Genomic DNA, 21,059 nt, shown 5'->3' with positions numbered 1-21,059 from the left:
TTGTAATTTAATATTATAGGTAAATTGTTAATAGCCCCCCCCCCCCCCCCCACACACACACACATATTAATTAATGTATTTCATGAAGTTTTGTGAGGAAATAACCCCTTAATTTAAGGTACTTATACAAAATAATAAGGACTCATTTGGTAATATTGTTCTAGTAACGTTGTTTAAGTTTTTTGAAATAGGTGTGAGTGAAAAAGTGTTATAAAAATACGTGTTATGTTGTTTAAACAACAAAAAATGTTGTTTAAATACCCTTACCAATCACCGCCTAAATCTTTTCAAGAGTTTTGAGACTAATATTCTTGGTTTCACAAGCTCTAAGCCTTTCTTACCAATTTATTGCCTTCATAACACAATGCCATGGAGTCTCTCTCTCTCTCTCTCTCTCTGTCTCTCTGTCTCATGTACACATTTGAAATTGCTGAGTTTTTTCTCTTTGATTTTATTTTCTTTCTCAATGCTATTCTAAAACCCTAAAGTCATTTACATCTTAAGTTAGAGATGCTTAATAGAGATTTTGTAATTGTGGGCACACTCTTGAAACTCTAATTGATTGTGTTTTTTCTATCTTGGATTTGCTTGAAGTAGGACAATTACAGATAAGGAATGATATGAAGAGATTGAATTTTGAAGAACTTACATCAAATTAGATCTTCATCAACTGCTGCATAATTATTATTAAAGGCTTAATGACTTCTAGGGTTTTCTTGCTAGTTTTAATGAATTATCAATGACCAACCGGTGCTTGTGTGATTGAACTTCAACCACTAGAATTTCCTAATTTAAATACCTAATTAATTATAATTGTGATTGAACTTTACTTTCAACACTGGTAACTTTGGTGTTTATCCTATTAAACTAAATTATCGTGCCTATAAATAAAAGTCAGTTTACTTCGTAAAATCACATTCTAAAATATGAATCAGGATCTCAATATCAGTTTCTCACAATGATGCAAAAATTGGTCTAAAAGTTCTGCTTTAACATGACATAGATCTAGATAACAGACCAATTCAAAGCTTTGTGAGGGTTGTGAGTTGAATTAATATGCATGATCAGATTTGTAAGTTATTTTCTTTATGGATAACGACATAAATGCATTTTTCAAATTGTTAGGAAGCCATTTGAATGAATGCCATGAATTTACAAACGAGAAGAAATAAAGTGTGTATTGTGTGAATCCCTCAACTTCATTGCTAGAGCATGATCATGTACTACACAATAAAATTTACTTTCTACAGTTGCATCAAGTAGATTAACGCTATGTGATTCTATAATTATTAAAATAATTTAGTCTAGGTAAATTTCTGGTTTAAGAAATATAAAATACTACTTAAATTAAAATACAATTATTAAAATACAATTATTAAAATTTTCCAGAAATTCAAAACAAATTTTATGATTTATTTTAATCATCTATCAGTTTTTTTTAACAAAAACTTGGTCACATATATGCATCAAAAGAAATTATTGTTGCCTTTAAAATTCTCAAATTTAGAATTTTTTTTTTTTTTTGGGCTCCAGATCTCGTGTTTGTTAGAGATATATTAGCCCATTAGTATAGGCCCAAACCTAATTCTACTTTGTGTGCAAGCCAAGTCTCCTACTTGTACTAGAAGTCTATTAGTCTAGGGTTTAGTTTACTATATATACACATGTTATGATTCATTGTAACACAGGATTTGTACTACACTCTAATATATTATTGATGTAGCCAGGGTTTCCTCTGTGGATGTAGGCCGTTAGGCTGAACCACGTAACCCTCATGTGTTATTGTATTTTATACTTTATGTTTTCGCTTTCGCATCCATACTAGCATATTCAACATGGTGTATTAATGCTAATATTTAACGTATAGAAACTAATTAAACCAACAAAAGTTGTTTGAGTTGGAAAAACTCAAAAACGAGAATGCTTCTTTGTCATGTCACTCAAATGTCATAGTCAAATAGATGTTTGCTTTCTTGAGAGCTGAGACATATTTTGTTATGGTTATTTCATTGCTGTTTTATTTTGGCAAAAATAATATATAGCCCGCGAGCCTGTAAGTGCCCAGTTAATAATAGGTCCCTGATCCGTTTGTTTTAGGTAATCTAAGGTCAAAACTTATGCTCCTCCTGCACTGTTGAGCGTTATGCTCCTCCTGCACTGTTGAGCGAATATATGTCATGGTTAATGTATACCCTTAAAACATATATTAATCATCTACTTTTAAAAATAATTTATGCAGACAAGTGAAAAACTTATTGGAACGAATGATTTACTAATGTATGCCCTAAGGGCATATGTTAGTAAAACCCTATATGATATTATGTAGACTAGGACAAGTGAATAACTCACTCGAACAAATCTTTAAGAATTTTTTATTTTTATAAGAGAAAAGGTCTATAAGAGTTAAAAGACCAACCGATAATATGACCCCAAAGTCCAAAACCAAGCAATCATGGTAAGAGTGACATTAATGGAAATCATGTCTCAAAAATGCCCCAAGCATTATCCTAGGGTTTCAAAGGGAGTTGTTTAGAAGTGCTCTAAGACCTTATGTGCGGGATGGGGGACTACGCACTCAAAGAATAGTTGAGTACTCAAAAAGTATAGATACCCTCTTTAATGAAAAAAGGAAAAAAAAAAAGTTTAGTACAACAATGATTACCTGCCAACTTCAAAAACACATCCCAAGAGTAAAAATTTCCCACCAATTTCTAAGATTGAATCTTCAAAGTTCATAGACTTGCCAAAGATCTATTTCTACCAAATTGTTAAATAAAATGTGATTTGAAGTCTTTTTTTTTTTGAAAATCAAGTATTAATTGTTGGTGTCTAACTAGTATGAATGATAAATCATGATCGAGTGCAAATATTTCAATGTTTCACTAGTGGTACATTAGTCGGTCGTGTGGTATATGCTAACCAATACCCCGTAGCCCTGCATGTTGGGGCCAACGTGTTTCCATAATGGTTTCACTGCCCCAAAAAATCCTCAACCATTTTCAAGCCTTTAAAATTTGCCATCATGGTTTGGATTTTTATGTGAAGTTCGTGATTTCTTTGCAACTTTTATCAGCTAATAAATCACGTAGTCCATACAATAATACATATAGCTTCTGAATTGGTATGCGGCCAAAATATGGCTGGCTATGTCAGAGCATCTTAAAAGTTCAACATATGACAGCTGACATTGAGGATTCCCTTTTGAATGCATAATTTAACTTTCTTCGTTGTTGGCCTCTGTCCTACCAAAATAATTTTTACTTCTTGGAGCATACAAAACACAAAACAGCAAGAAAATTAAGATACATTTTTGGAGATTATTTTTAAAAAATTAATCTTCAAATAGTCTCTTTTAAAAGAGAACATTATTTTGAGTTAGATTTATGAAAGATTAATCTATCACAAATTAGTAACATGGTTTTAAATTTTTTTAATATCAATAGCATCACTCTATTTTCTATTTAAATATGTTAGAATATTCAGAAATCAAGTCGATGAGCTTATGAGTTTTATGTTACTTTGTCTGAGCCAAAATAAAATAAATATTTTTTTGTGGTACTCTGAAGTTTGAACCATAAACTTATGGTGCTTCTTGTAATCTTGCTCTTTTTGTGTGTAGATCATTATATCTTTATATAAGTTTTTAAAATTCTTAATTATTATTATTATTATAATATATATATATATATATGTTAATTATTGTCACTTAACTTTTAAAAACCGACATATTCTACATCAACATTACATTAATTTTTTTTTTAATTTTTTTAATTATATTTTTTTATAAAGAGTGTTAAATTTTTGCATACCGATTAGAACTCACCATTGTATTAGACAAAAATAACATAAGACAAAAATAATTTGTGAATAAATTATGTTTGTTATTTTTAAACAAATTCTATTTAAATTAAAATCTTTATATATATATATATATATATTCTATTTTTTTTTTATTGATACTTATTAATTAATATTTTTCATTAACTCTCTGGTGAATCTCATGGATTACTAGTATATGTTTAAATAAATTAAAAAAGTTAACAAGTTTCAAAAGAGAGCTCAATGATAATACTAAAAAGCATCCTTTAGAGCATCCACAGTAGCTGTGGCAAAAATTATGTCATTTTGCCACACTAAAGGCTTATTTTATTATTTTACCACACCATTTTACAATATCTCATTTATCAGATGTTTTATCATAATTCAATTCTATACATTAAAATAATATCTACTACACATTAAAATAATATATTATCTCCTCCCTCTCATTACCATCAAGAGCATCAGCAACAACAGCACATCTACCACTGCTGCAACAACACTGACCAGCCACCATCAGCACAACCACCACTTCACCACCACCACCCCACCATCACACACACCCCAACAAGGCAGAAGCCACCAACAAAACATGAAAAAAAAAGAAAAAGAAAAAGAAAAAGAAAAAACCCAGCAAATACCAATCACCAAGCACAACTACCACGCAAATGCCAAACCACCACCGATTCAACACCAATTCAACACCGATTCAAACAAACAAATAGCCATCAATTCAAACAGACAAACATAGCCATCGATTCATCATTTCATCAAACAAACACCAACAGCAACCTTCACCGATCTAGATCATCCGTAGCAACCTTCATCAACCTTCACCCATCCCAAATCTCACACCCACAACGCCAACCCAAAACCCACATCGTAACCCATATCAATGCCGTGTGCGGCGAACTCATCGCCCATGCCGCTTGCGCCTCCGGTGATAATGGCCACCGTCAAACTGATCTTAAATTAAAGGGAAAAGGGAGAATAGAGGGAATCGGTGGCTAAGAAGAGAGGGAACCGTTGAGAAAGAAGAGAAAAGAAAAAGTGAAGAGAGAGGAGAGAGAAAAGAGAATAAAAAAGGATTAAAATTATACCATTTTCATTCCGTACCTTTGTAAGTTTGCAACGGTACTATTCATATGTTGCAAAAATTATGAAATTTGGCCCCGTATGATAGTTGGTGTTTTTTGTGTTTGGTGTGGCAAATGTGCCAAATATTTGACATTTGGCACATTTGCCACACCTGCTACAGATGCTTTTATGGTGTCCTATGTCCACCTCCCTTTCCTCATATCCAACTATCATAAAAATGGACACAGCTTCTATTCAGTGCACTAGTCACTAGAATGTCGGAAAGTTAGCTAAGTGCACCCAATTCCTGCAAGCCTGCAAGTGCGTGGAGAGCTGTAAAAATATTGTACCAGACACAACGTAGTCGGGCCAAAGTCTATATTGGTCATTAGGGCTGACTTTGTAGCTTTCTCTTTTATTTTTTTAATGCGCTTAGTGCCCTAGCTTGGACAATCTCATTATAAAAAAGTGCAAAAGGCCAAATCAGCCCAATATTAGGCCCACCTGCTATAGCCTAGAAAAAAGATTCTTTTTATGGTCTTCAAAAGTTGAAATCCAATAAATCCAAGACTTATTGGGTAATAATAACTCTAGTATTATTAGTTTCTTTAAAACATTCTTTCATTTTGTGTATGTGTATTAAAATATTTAGTATTCTTAAAAATGAAAAAGAAAAGAAAAGTAAAGCTAACTTCAATGAATGTGTTGTATCTATAATAATAGTGGTATCAAAGTCTCGGTCGTACACATAATATTACTCATTATCACAGGATCAATGAATCCACACTAAAAACCCATTTTTTTATACAAAAGAAGAAGAAGAAGAAAGTAAAGGTAACAATTCATCATTGGGTTGTTTTGGAACTTATGAGTTTGCTATTGGATTAGGGGTGTCAATTTGTGTTCGCGTGTTAAATTTGTGTTGTGTCAACTCATGAGTAGCCGAATATATGAGTTACCATTAACTCGACATGTTTATTAAACAAATCAAGATCCCTCAACCTTAACATGACCCATTTAATAAACGGGTCAATCGTGTTGACATATTTATTAGATTTTATCAAAATGAAAAAAAAAAATATAAAAAAAACAAACAAATAAATATTTTAATATAAAATTTAGAACTAACGAGTAAATGCATAACAAATAATCATTCAAAATTAAAATATATCTCAATATCACAAATAATCAATCACAATATATCAAAGAAAATAAACCACAACTAATAAGTTTATATATCTTGAGTTTGAATGGTATATTGGTAAAATATCATTTAATTAAATGGGCCAAACAGATTAAACATGTTCCATATGTTGAATACTAACCCAACTTATTTATTAAACGGGTCAATCATGTCAACCCGAATATGACACGAACCTATTAACCCTCAACTCATAACTTGTTAATTTTGTGTCATATTGTGTCGAGTTCATAAGTCGTGTCTAATTTTGCCACCCCTACATTGAATTGACATGGTTACACAACGTAGTGCAAGAGATTATGGTACAAACTTATGAGTTTGTCCTTCATCCTAATCATGTGGTCCTAGAAATGTTTCACTGACCTCTTATTTCCAAATTTAGAGCCACAGCTTTCGTCTTTGCCCTGCTACAATTTAAATGAGCGTCAGTGACTTCTATACATGTCTCCTTCGAAACTGCCATTAGTCTCTAAACAAGTCTAGCATCAACCTGACTTGCATTGTTTGTATTGTCAATCTTCTGTGAGAATTGTGAAAGTATTTAGGGGCACGTTTGGATAGTTATTGTTAGTAAAATCATTCACAAAAAAATAAAAAATTCTATCAGCCAAGTGGATAATTAATATATTTAATTATATACAATTAAGACTAGATTTATTTAAAATTATTTGTAATATCATCATAGTTTAACCACATTCAAACTCTAGTCCGATTTCAAAAATCTTGAACCTCTTACTGTTTTTTTTTTTTTTTTGGGAACAGTACCAAATTTCAAAACTATAAGTAATACATAGTTGATGAGGCAATGGCTTTGGGTGGTAGAAGCCGAACTTTATGTGGGTGGTTGTAAAAGAAGCGGAGAGAGTGGAGAAAAAAAATATTTAAAAAAAGAAAAAGAAAAAAAGAGTGGGATACATGTTTATATAACAAATGGACTAACTAAAACAAGGGAAAAAAAAATTCTTTAATCTATAATTTAACTAAAATTTTATGGAGGTCAATGATAATCCTTCGAGTAATCATCTAGACAAGCACATCCACACCAAATTTAAAACTACTTTCTGAACAAATAATATTGCAGGCCTTGCCGCCTTGGCCTCCCACTTTATAATATCACTCTGGCCTAACTTGTGATGTTAGCTATTAGCTATTAAATAAACTTATGGATCAAGTAATAATAGTCTAATATATCTAAGAATCCACTAGACCACTAAAGTATTAAATACAAAATTGACATGAAGAACTGTATCACAAATAAATTAAAAACCACATGAAGTCATGAACCATCTATAATCTACACTGTCAAACTATCTTTCTTCAACCCCTTCATCAACAAAATCAGTACTACCATGTCCAGAAACCAAACTGCACAACCAAGTTCCACCATTGATCCCTGCTGTGAGTACCTCCAAATTGTCCCAAATCATGACAGTACTGATCATCACAATATTGCTGGTACCTCCCCCCCCCCCTATCATCACCAAAGATGTCACTCTCAACCCCAATCACAACATCTGGCTCCGCATATTCCTACCAAGTCAGGCACTAGCTAGTACCTCCAACAAGATCACAAAGTTTCCTCTCATTGTGTACTACCATGGTGAAGGCTTTATTACTTCAAGTGCTGCTTCCACTATGAAGAATGACTTTTGCTCCAACATGGCACTTCAACTCGCCGTCGTGGTCGTCTCCGTCAAATACCGCCTCGCTCCCGAGCACCGCCTTCCTGCTCGGCGTACGATGATGCAACGGAAGCGTTGCATTGGATAAAATGTACACATGAAAAATTGTTACGTGACTTTGTTGATTATTCCAAGTGTTTTCTAATGGGCTAAACCGTTTCCTTCACATCACATCACAAAATAGGCATATAAGCCCAAAGAAAATCAAGTAAGGCACACAACTCACTTGGAAAAATGCCTTCGGCCATAAAAGATCGGCCCATTCCCAAAACTTCAAGCTACAGAAAGAAACAAAGAAGCTCAGCCCACTACGATGGCCCACTTGATGTCTTGAAAGAACTAGCTAATGTTGGTTTTGCTTCTCTTTAAATCAAATTAGACTGGCTAACAATTGGACTGGTGACACCAATCACACCATAGGACAAAGACTTAAATGCTAAACAATGCACTTTGTTTGACCGTTTGCATATACCTTAACTAATAGGAATAGAGACCAAATAGCTTGAAGAAAACAAACTTATTATATCTTTAGCAAAAGACTAGCTCATTGGTTTAGAGTCCTTCCATGTTTACCAAATGAGGGTATTAGCACAAGTACAACAAATAGAAAAAGAGAGAAAACCATATAGCTAAGTACAACAAATAGAAAAAGAGAGAAAACCATATAGCTATAATAATAGGTGGAATTCATCTCTAAACACTTTGCTCTTCAACTCTTCCATAAAATCCTCTCTCCAAACCCCCTAAAACCCAGCTTTCTTAGAATCTTAGAATGATTCACCATACAACAATTTCTTAAGCATGTCTTGATGAGAAGAAAGCTTACTTGAAGTGTATTTGTCATAATTGAATGTGTCTATTGCGTGGATTTACTATTAGATAATGAAATGCAGTGGCTATTAGGACTTCTTTGAGTTATTTACCGTTGGACCTTTTTTATACTAATTTTTTTGCTGGCTAAGTCATATATATTAATTTGTGGTTGGAATTCTTTTGTGTTAACCCATTATTGCAGGTGATTATTTTGACCATATTGAAATTAGGCCTAACCGCCTAAGGCTAGTTCTTTGTTTTGCGGCAAGAAAATACACCAGTAGGTAGTAGCCATTGTTCTCTTTCTCTTGGGCCAACGTTGAGTTCCAAGCTAAACTCCCAAGTTTTGTTTCTTCAGGACTTGGGTGGCTTCTTGTATTTGTTTTGACTTGTGAATAATAAGTTTGAGAGCACGGCGGCGAGAGGTTGAGAGCACGGCAGCGAGTTTGGGATAGGGAGCTAGGTTGAGAGTGTTTTTCAATTTTGGGTTTTTTTTCAACAGTGTTGAAATTTAGGGTTTTATTTATTTTATTTTTATAATTTATAGCAAACCTAGAGCTGTGTTTGATTAAATGCAGCTCCAATAGATCTCGAGTTGCGTTTAAACAAACGCAACTCTATAAAGGTTCAAGTTGCTAGGGGTGTCCAAGTAGACCTAGAACCCGACCAACCTGCCCAACCCGACCGACCCGGCTGAAAAACCGACTGAACCGATGCCGGTGACGGTTGGCAACGGGTCTCTGCCCAGAAAACCCGAGATCGACGGGTCGGTTGACGGGTTTGAGCATGAAAACCCGATTTTCAACCGACCCGACCGGAAAACCTGTTCTCTGTCGATTTTACACTGAGATTAGCTTGATCTCGTTGAGATCTACCGAGATCTCTTCGAGATCTGGTCAGATCTAGCAAAAACCAAAGATTTCGGCGAACTCCGGTGACCATTTACACAGTCTGAAACCGACCGATACCCGACCGGCGAACCACTGACATCTGACCACCCGAACTGCTGCCGTCGGCAGCAGGTCCAAGTTTGGGAGACCCGATCAGGTCGGGTCAGTTTCGGGTTGGGCACAAACCCGACTCGGACCGACCCATGGACAGGCCTACAAGCTGCGTTTATTGAATGCAGCTCTGGGATATATAGGAAAAAAAAAATCCACAGATGGGTCTATAGCCATGTTTTTAAAAATGCAGCTTAAGGCCTTTCCAGTTAAACGCAGCCTCAGCATCACAAAACGTGGCTTCAGAGTTGCTCTATAGCCGTGTTTAGAAAACATGGCTATACATTCAGGGGTGGAGCTGCGTTTTCCAAAAACGCAGCTCAAATTACCCCCTGTAGCTGTGTTTTTAAAAAACGCAGCTTAAAAACACAACCTCTGAACGCGTTTTTTGTAGTGATTGTTTTATTTATTTTTTTTTATTTATAGTAGGAACTAAGCCCTTTATTGTATTTGTTGTTAACTTTCCAATTGTTTGTAAATGCTTGAATGAGACCGAGAATGTTAAATTCAATGTAGTGGTTAAAGAAATAGTTAAACATGAGAGATTTATGTTACAAATGATAGTACTTTAAAAAATAAAAATAAAATACTTGTTACTCGATAGCAATCTATGCCACTTGTATATATGGATTACAGTTTATAAAGAAGACTAGTTGTAAATCCATGCTACGCACATGAATCTACCTGTTTGTGTAGTAAACTAAAATAAATTTTATAAAATCTTAGATTGATTATGAAACTATACCATTGCATAAATTATTCCGATATTTTATGTTACTTTTTGATAAAGAAACTATTGTTTGAATGTGCAATAGGTTTGCAAAAATCTGCACATACAAAAAAAAAAACCCTAAAAGATTTAGATATTAAAACTTTCAAAAGGCTAAAAAAAAAAAAAGAATCAAAAGATTCACTCACAGACTAGAAATGATTGAAATAAATGTGTGTGTGTGTGTGACTACACAACAAAGAGAAACATAAGAGAAAGATGTACTATCTTAAAAAAAATAATCCATAACTATAACTGTTGAAATTTATACCAAATAGTTTCAAATATTGCCAAAAAAAAAAAAAAAACCAAAAATATAGATGTTAAAACTTTCAGAAGGAAAAAAATNTGAGTACCTCCAAATTGTCCCAAATCATGACAGTACTGATCATCACAATATTGCTGGTACCCCCCCCCCCCCCTATCATCACCAAAGATGTCACTCTCAACCCCAATCACAACATCTGGCTCCGCATATTCCTACCAAGTCAGGCACTAGCTAGTACCTCCAACAAGATCACAAAGTTTCCTCTCATTGTGTACTACCATGGTGAAGGCTTTATTACTTCAAGTGCTGCTTCCACTATGAAGAATGACTTTTGCTCCAACATGGCACTTCAACTCGCCGTCGTGGTCGTCTCCGTCAAATACCGCCTCGCTCCCGAGCACCGCCTTCCTGCTCGGCGTACGATGATGCAACGGAAGCGTTGCATTGGATAAAATGTACACATGAAAAATTGTTACGTGACTTTGTTGATTATTCCAAGTGTTTTCTAATGGGAACTAGTGCGGGGTGCAATATAGCCTATCAGGTAAGGCTACGTGCATCTACAGCCGTTGATGATTTTAAGCCGTTGATGATCGATCAAAGGGTTGGTTTTGCACCACCCATTCTTTGGTGGGTCACAGAGAACTAAGTCAGAGCTGAGATTGGCCAACAATCCGGTTTTGCCACAAAGTGTTAGTGATCTTAGTGGAAATTGGCTTTGCCAATGGGGTTGACCGCGATCATGAGTATTGCAATCCAACGGTGGGTAGTGGACCTGATCACTTTGATCAAATTAGAAAGTTGGGTTGGTGGGTTTTGGTGATAGGCTGTGATGGAGACCCATTGATAGACCGTCAGATGAAACTGGTGGAGATGCTAAATAAGAAGGGTGTTCTTGTCGAGGCGCAGTTTAATGAAGGAGATTATAATGGGGTGGAACTAATGGATGCCACAAAAGCTAGTCCATTGTTTGAGTTCCTAAGCCACTTCATAAAACCAAGGTTTGCTTTGTGGAGGCCATACTACGGAAGACATTTTAAAGTTTTATTAATGACTCTATTTTTAAAATATTTTATTAAAGAATCAAAACATTCAAACTCTACAAATTATAGAAACAACACCCCAAAAAAATTGTTTTTTTCATGTACTAAAAGTTAATTATTTTTACATCTGTTTTTAGCTAATCAAAGACTTTTGGTTTGCGTTAGGTTTTTGAGTTTTTGATTTACATGTTTGCTTTCTAGGTTTTTGGGTTTTTGATTAAGTTCTTCCTTTTCATCTATTACTTGCATAAAAAGTTTCTTTTAATTTGTTGCTTCTATCATCTTAAACTATGAAAATAAATAAATAAAAAATATAATCCCTAAAAATTTTCAAATATAAAACGAATAGAACTTGTACAATTTTAATAAATTTAAATAGAAGCTCTTTCATTGTTGAAAAAGAACAAAACAGCTAAGAAAAATCTTATGAAATATCTAGTTGTATAAATTGCATCTATTATTTAAAGAAAATAATCCAACATCGAGCAATCATATTAGAATTAGCCATTAATCGTAAATAGTCAAGACCACTTAGAACCTCATGGTGAAAGAGAACACTTCTTATTTCAAAGCAAGCAAGTTGAATTTGATATCAAAGTTAATCAAGAAAATAATCAATCATATCCATGAAAGCAATGGTCCAAATTTTATCAGAAGCAAGTTAGAATTGTAAGGATGTAACTGTCTTAACCTCTAAGTCTTTAACCTTAATTAGGTTTTCTAACTTGTTTTTTAGGCAACTTGTTGGAATTAACTATATACGGTTCATGCATAGTTCTTAACCAAGTCATGCAACATAATTCCCATTAAAAAAAAAAAACATGCAACATGATAATAATTGAATTTCAATTCATCAACATATCATAAATATACCTTAGTTACTGTTTTGCATGTCAAAGACAAAGATAAACACTCTAATTCCTAAATCCTAGTACAAAGCAGAATTGAGAGTTTATACAGTCAAGTCCGACAAGTTGACCATTGCTAATTCTGGGATCCAATTGGCATGTCCAAATATATATATATATATATATTTTAAATACATAAACATAAATATTTGAAGCACTCAGTATTCAGACGAAAAATTGTAATTTTAGGATTTGAAACACCACCCAACCCCCAAAAGAATAAAAAAAAAAAAAAAAAAAATCTAATCTTAGAAATTATTGCAAACAAAAGATACGAACCAATCAAACTTGTTCTTTTTCCAAAGGTTATGGAGTGGTATTGTTGGCAGCCATGAGACCCTTGAAATAGCGGAAGAGAGTCACAAAGGTTTGAGAGTTCAAATAATATTGTAAAAAATATTTTTGTGTGTTAATTTTTGTTGGGATGTATGGTTTTTGAGTTTTGGTTCCACGTTGGTTTTTTAGGTTGTAGGGTTTTAAATCCTAATCCTAATGTGAGTCTCTCTAATATTGCAGTCTAATTAAAGAAATTAAAAAATAAAACAAATTATAATGATGTGTAAATTTGTGAGGCTTGCAAAACTGATGTGTCAAAATCATAGTTGTCAAATCGTGAATCGTATCGTAAATCGATATTTGATTTTTTCAGTATTGTGTATCGTAAGATACACAAACACTTAATAAAATTATAAAATAATTATAGATATACATATAGAAAATGTATATTCATTATAAATTCAAAATATATTCAACTAATGACCAATTTAATCATTACTTATGTAATAAAATTTAACAAAGCTAACTAAATAAATCAATTTAACTTATATTTACAACAAGCACATTCAAATTGATTAAATTTAGAAGTAATACATGATATATGAACCAAAATAATAATATCTTTTCATCATCTTGGCTAATCAACTCCATCTAAGTCAATGTTATCATCATTTTCAGCATCTTGCAAAATTATTTTTTCATAGACATTTTCTCTATTATTATCAACATTTACTTTTTTTTTTTTAGTTTTTTTATTCTAATAGTTTTTTCTTTATATTTTTCTTGAAATTCCAGCTTTTAAGACTCAAAATAATAATAACAAAATAAAAACTAATTATATTTTCATTTAATACATTCTTAATAGCATAGAAAATAAATTGCACATATGAAAGTGAGTATTATGAGTATAGTCTAAATTTTGTAGGAAAAAGAGAATGGAGGAAAAAAAACTCATGGAATTGCTATTTCATTAGATTGAATCAAGTTTCCCAATAATTTTGTGTTAACAAAGTCTAACAACTTGTTTAAATCAAATAAAACCACAAATTTTAACAAAAATACCCATTTTAAACCCACATGTCCATGTATCGTATGATACGTACGATTCACCGATACGATACGATTTATATGATACGCACCTATGTTTCGGACGATTCATGAGCACTTATAATATAACCTTACGATACGAAACTTTTTGTACACAATACGATACGTATCGCATATCGTACGATATTGACAACTATGGTCAAAATTTTAAAAAGTCAACAAAAAGTCAAAAACTTCAGTTTTATAGTATACTAGTATTATTCCCGTGCGATGCCCGGCTTGATGAAAATTCATATGTAAGCTAAATTTAAAAAATAAAAATAAAACAAAATTATTAAATAAAAAATAATAATAAATTCTTATGAAAATTCATATGTAAGCTAAATTTAAAAAATAAAAATAAAACAAAATTATTAAATAAAAAATAATAATAAATTCTAAAATAAGTAAGTAATTTTAATATATAAAAAATTACTTTAAGTTCTGATTGTTTAGAGTTTGGACATTATCAGTGTTTATCATATGTAATGAGTTAGATTATTCCTACCTATTTGGGTTATGCCATAGCAAACACAAATAACAATAAACAAAATAGTTCCTCAATACAAATTTTTTTCCTAGTCATAGTCTAATTAAAAAAAAAAAAAAAACACACACACACACACTCACATATTAAATGTAATAATCAAAACCCAAAATCAAAATATACACAAAAGAGTTCAAAAATTGAGAATTAAACAAAAAACAAAAAAAAAAAACTTACATAAGAGAATTAGGAAGTTAAATGGTGCACATTGTTTTGCTTCTTTATAGTAAATTTTTTTTGGCATAATATCATTCATGCAAATTTAGAAGTAAAGAACAATGTGCAAGCCAAAAATGAGGCTGATGGGCTACTCCTCACTTGGGCTCACAATCTATTTGTGATGTGGGCTTTAGATTTCCTAACTTGGGTAGTTCTGAGTTTAGAGACTAGACAAAACATTCTATTCCCACAGATTCCGCCTTCTCTATCTTGTTGCTCTCCTTGTGCTCTTTGTTTTATATTCTCTCCAAAATCTCTTCCAACCCCCATTCCTTATTCTCGCCTCTTATTTATAGCCCAAGATTAGTGGAGGGGTTATGATTACTTTAGGTCATTAGTGGGAATGGGGGTCCAATTCCATCATTTCAAAGTGGGTGTTTAGGTGGGAGTGGGAGGAGTGGCATTGGAACTGCTTCCCACTTCAGAAAAGCCACTCGGCGGCGATACTCCCCAAGGTACTACCACGCAACTGGGAGGTGGTACCCCAAGTAGTTGTTGTCTTGTTTGGGATATAATTGACCAGGCAAGTCCCGGGTGACAAAACATGATGTGTACAGATTAAGAGTATTCGTCCAATGGGCTCTGGGCCAGACAAAGTGGTTGGGGTCATGGGCCATACCGTTGGGTCGAAGTTCAGGGCCCAAGTAGGCCTAGGGACCTTTATGCCGTACATTAGCCCCCCGTTGATTTATGCTCGGTCCGTGGGAACAAATCAAGGACACTAAAAGACAGAAACTATCTGGGAAGTCCAACGGGTAGATATTTGGCTGTTGAAAGGCTCATTAATGTGCCCTTAAAAGGTGCGCTGTATCTGGCTGTCTGATTCAGCCGTTATCATTATCTGACGGTTTGTGAACTAAGGAGGCGTGCGTGGCAGTTACGATGGGGATTCGTATGGTTTCCTGCCCCTCATTTATTAAATGTTATTTACTCCTCTGTTGGCTCCTATAAATAGTTCTCTCTAAATCTCTTCTTCACTTTTTGCATTCTTCATTCTTCATACTCCCTCTCTGCCAAGCATACTTCCTTCGTGCGTTCATCCTCCGGCCCAGAACACTTTCTCTCCTTAGAGCCTACAGTAAGTTCCCTCTGCCTTTCCTTTTACTCTTTTTTCTTCTTTCAATTTTCCCTTAATCTTAGTTCAGGAGTCTTAGTTTAGGAATGGGCTATTCCCATCTTCTATCTTCAGAAGCATAGTTGTCAGTATCGTATGATACGCGATACGTATCATATCGTGTGTAAAAAGTTCTGTATCATATCAACGTATCGTAAGTGCTCATGAATCATACGATACAGTGTGTGTATCGTATAAATCGTATCATATCGTAAAAGCCTACGTATCGTATGATACATAGACAAATGCTTTAAAATGAGATTTTTTGTTAAAATTTGTACTTTTATTTGAATCTTACAAGTAATTAGACTTGTTTTAAACACAAAATTATTAGGTTACTTAATTTAATTTAATAAAATAACATATTCATAAGTTTTTTTTCCCTCTCTTTCTTCTACAAAATTTGGACTACACAGTACACACTTACACTACATAGTACACACTTACACTTCACTTTAATATTAACAAATTTATTTTCTATATCATGAATAAGATATTAATTGAAAATATAATTATTATTTTTTTCACTATTGTTATAAGTCCAAGAAACTAGAATGCCAAGAAGAATTTTTTTAATTATTAAAATAAAAAGAACAAGAAGAGATAGTAAATGTTAATGACGATGAAGAAAATTTTAATGAAGAAATAAATTTGCAAAATGATAAACATGATGATAGTATTGACTTAGATGAGGTTGATTAGCCAATATGATGAAAATAAATTAATTTTTGGGTCATTTATTATATATTATCACTTTTGAATTTAAGCAATTTAAATGTGTATGTTATAAACATGTGCTAGTTTGATTTATTTAGTTAGCTTGTTAAATATTATTACATTAGTGATGAATAAATTAGTAATTAGCTAAATATATTCAAAATTTATAATGAATATACTCTTTATATATGTATATGTATATTTTTTTTATAAATTTTATTAAGTGTTTGTGTATCTTACGATACATGATACGATACAATACACGATACGGAAAAATAAAAAATAGATTCATGATACGATTCACATTTTGACAACTATGTTCAGAAGTGTCCTTGGCCAGCTTTAGAAAGGCCTACAACGTCCCTGGAGATGTTGACACTGCCTACTGTCACGAAGGCGATATCAACATCCATAGGCGCCAAGGTTTAAAAACAGTGTTCTTTCCCCTGATGGCTATCCTCGAGGGTAGGGTTAGGTTCCCCACTAACCCTCTCATTATAAGCACCCTTAGATTTTATGGCCTTTGTCCCGACCAACTCCCCCCTAATTTTTACCGAGTGGTGTGAGTTGCATTAGCAGGTTGAACCAATTGTTCGGGTTGCAACTGAACCATCACGACATCAACTATATGTACAGTTTATGTGGAAACATTAGGTCAGATTATTATTTAAAGACTAGGGACATACGAGTACGGCTCATATCATGCCTACCTGACTCAAATAGAAACTCAGCTGGGGAATTCATTCGGGTGAGCAGCAACTAGCTTGTCGATAAGCTCCCTTGCCCGCTCTCGCCACGTGATGTTGGTTTGTACTGAGCATCCTTTAATTGTACTTTACTTACGATTATTTTGACCAAGTGGCCATTAACCAGCTTTTGTATAGTCTATGTAGAGAGCAAAAGGTTCAAACTAAACCTTAGAGTAGTGCACGTTCGGGACCTAAACTTCGTGCTTAGGTCAGAGATTTTCGTTCACTCGGATGGACAACTCCGAGCATCACATCTAATCCTCGGTATTGACCTTGTGTACCCCACCTGGCAAGCGTTTAGTCAAGCTCTGTTAGTAGATAGTCCACTTCTCTCATACATTGATGTTCAGCATGCAAATTTCCTTCCCTTAAAACTAACCGTAGGCGAAGCACGCAGTCTCGGCCCGTAGTACACAGCCTTGGATGAACTTGCATCAATGTGGGACACTTCGGCTAAACTTGTGTCCTAAAATCATAAAGTACACGTGCCTGTTGAGCCCAAAGCCCCTGTTGAACCCGAAACCCTCATTTAGGTAGCCGAGTTGACAGCGGTCGAATTAGTTAACTCCTTAGGAACCGAAGCTGATCCCGGTGATGAGATGGTTACTAGACGTACAATGACTATTGGCCACTTTGTACTCGGCCCCCGGCTAGCCTTGCAGCAGCAAGAACCCAGAGGCAGAGACCCAACTCCCCCTCCTTCTTCTCCTTCTGGCCGTTCTCGGAAGAGACAGCGCTCGATCGAGCAGACTCATGGAGGTTCGAGCGACGTGCCCATAAGGACTCCCCCTGGGCATCTGGGGGGATTGTTATTCGAGAACCAATAGCCTAAATCAGGACGAATATGGCATCCACCTCTTGATCCAAGGCAAATTGGTAGCCTACATTCCAATTCGATGACAAGCCCCTTCCTGAATCAGCCAGTGTAAGGGTATGGGCTCAAGGTGAAGGGGGGCTCGTTGCCCAGAGTTTAGTGCAAAGCCTTTTCTTGCCTAAAGACATTCACATTTTTGAGGATGGGACTAATGAGTCACTGGCCCAGTGGTTAACGTGGCATACCATAGCGGTAAACTTTTGTCCCTTTGCTTCCTACTTGTTTCAATACACATACATCCTTTTTGCTTTTGTACTTATCGTTATTTCTTTATTGGGCCTCTTAACTAACCCACGTCCTTGACGAGAAGCTGAAGGAGCTTTCAGAGGACGCCGAGCGGGAAAATGCCCTTAAGGAGGTTGCTACGGTGACTGCAAAGGAGAAGGAACAGGCTACCTAGATTGCGAAAAAGAAGGCTGCTGCATCTAAGAAGGCCAAGGCATTGGCAGAAAAGAGGTTCTCGAAGCTGAAGGCGAAGGTTGAAGAGACCAAGCTCAAACTAGCGAAAGCCAAGAGCGTAAACCTTACTTAGGCCGAGGAGTTAGTTGACCTGAAAGCGGCTTTGGAGGCTTGTGAAACTAAATGGTATAATGAAGGCTTTGCTGACGTGGAAAACTTCGTGGAGCCAATGGTTCATAAGGCTCAGAAGCTTGGGTTTGAGGAGGGGTGGTTGGCTGCCCTGTAAGTTATGGGGGTCCCCAAGGATTCTCCTTTAAGGAACCCCAATCAAATCCCCTTCCCAGATCCTCCTACTGCCGTGCAGAACCCTCCTGGTGCTATTGATAAGGAAGAAACTCCTAGCATGAGGGAGTTCGTTGAGGCAATTGACTCCCACGTGGAGTTAGTTAAGTTGACCTGGAAGTCACCAGCAACCTCTGTGCTAGTGATCAGCCCAGTGAGAATGTTCAGCTTCAGCCACCTTTAGCAACTCAACAGCTGCCCAAAGACGTTGCCCAATTTCAGTCTGCAGACCCTTCAGCTTGATTCCCAAACTAAGTTTATGCTTTTTCCTTTTCTTTGGCTTAAGTAATTTCTTTATTTTCATTAAGCTTGCCTACATCACTGGGTTGTGGTGACAGAACAATTATTTTTCCAGGTTTAATTTTCCTACAGTCATCAGGTGGTGGTGGCAAAATATTGGTTTAGTTTTTATGTGTTGGCTCTATTTGATTATGGTACTGTTGCCGAATATTTGCTATATCTATGAATGTTTGATACTAAGTTGTTCCTTTCATCACGTTCTTTTATTTCCTCCTTATTATATATACTCCTAGTGACCGGGTGGTTTAATAACGGTTTGCTTCTGAACGGTGATTGGAATTGCTTACTCGTTTATCTTCGAATGTAAAGGTTGTATCCGGGCATGTATGATGACTAGGATCGGTCTGAAAGGGATCATCTTTATCTAGAAAGAATTGGCTCTTCAGTAATAAAAACCACATCTGATATATGTTTACTTTTCTGCCCCCTGAATGATTAGATGCATCCTTTGTGTGCTTGAAGGCTATAATAGTGCTAAAGAGGCTTTTCCTATTCTTGGAATGGCTTAATATAGGTCTCCAGTTGCTCGGTGGTAAAGACTGAATCGGGAAGCGATTTTCGTCCTTGGATAGCTTCTAGCGTAAGGTTCCCTCCTGCCCTCAGAATAATTTTACCATAAGGTTTCCACCCACCCGAGGATGATGATCGAACCGGGGATGGGTTTCTGTCCTTAAAATAATTTACCATAAGGTTTCCACCTGTCCGGGGATGATGATCGAACTAGGGACAGGTTTTTGTCTTTAGGATGATGATCGAACCGGGGACAGGTTTCTATCCTTAGAATAATTCACCATAATGTTTTCACATGCCTGGGGATGATGATCGAACTTGGGACAAGTTTCTGTCCTTAGAATAATTTACCACAAGATTTCCACTTGCTCGGTGATGATGATCGAACCGGGAACAAGTTTTTGTCCTTAGAATAGTATGCCTAATTCTAATTTTCCTCATGTTTGTTGTTCAAAGTTAACGAATTAACAGTGAAGGAATTAAATACACCGATATGGACAAACATCACCTTCGTATTAATCAATAAACTGTACATTCAAGATTACATTCAACTTGTACCCCTGTTTAAGGGTGATCAGTGATAGAACTTCTTCAAATTGTGGGCATTCCAAGGTCGGGGAAGTGGCTTTTCATCTAAATCTTTCAAATAGTATGCCCATGCGCCTGCGATAGCGGTAACTCTATACGGTCCCTCCCAAGTTGGTGCTAGCTTCCCAGCGCTGATATCTCGCATGTTCCCCACCACCTTTCGGAGTACTAGGTCTCTCACTCTAAACTCCCTTCTCCTTATGTCTCTGTTGTACCTCCGACCAAGTTTCTGCTGATACTCTGCTAGTCGTATAGTTGTTGATTCCCGGCGTTCTTCCAACAAATTCGACTGTTTTAGCATCAATTCCGAGTTCTTGGCGGGGGTGAATCTCGTAACCCGGGCACTGCACAAGCTGATCTCTGTCGGTATAACTGCCTCCACTCTATATGCTAGAGAAAAAGGGGTTTCCCCTGTGGACCTCCTACGGGTTGTTTGGTATGCCCACAAAACGTTAGGAAACTCCTCTACCCACCTGCCCTTTGATCATTCTAACCTCATTTTTAACCCATTTACAATAGCTTTATTGGTAGCCTTGGCTTGGCCGTTACTTTGCAGATATGCTAGGGTGGAATATCGGTTTACAATGCCGAGATCGCTACAATACTCATGGAAAGCCCTGCTATTAAACTGCAACCCGTTGTTTGACACTAGTGACTGCGAGACCCCGAATCTCGTCACTATGTTCCTCAATACAAATTTCTTAACGTCCACATCACGGATGTTTGCCAATGCCTCCGCCTCCACCCACTTGGTGAC

The 21,059-nt window shown here is 35.5% G+C and overlaps 1 pseudogene; it reads left to right on the top strand.

Annotated features, from left to right (window-relative positions):
* Positions 1–10,737: 10,737 nt before the first annotated feature.
* LOC136064282 (carboxylesterase 1-like) lies at positions 10,738–18,116 on the top strand (annotated as a pseudogene).
* The last annotated feature ends 2,943 nt before the right edge of the window (positions 18,117–21,059 follow it).

This window comes from Quercus suber, unplaced genomic scaffold (genome assembly GCF_002906115.3).
Source record: "Quercus suber isolate HL8 unplaced genomic scaffold, Cork oak 2.0 scaffold_657, whole genome shotgun sequence".
Lineage (NCBI taxonomy): Eukaryota > Viridiplantae > Streptophyta > Magnoliopsida > Fagales > Fagaceae > Quercus > Quercus suber.
Note: the sequence above shows the minus strand (reverse complement) of the source record. Positions and strands in the feature narration are given on the sequence as shown.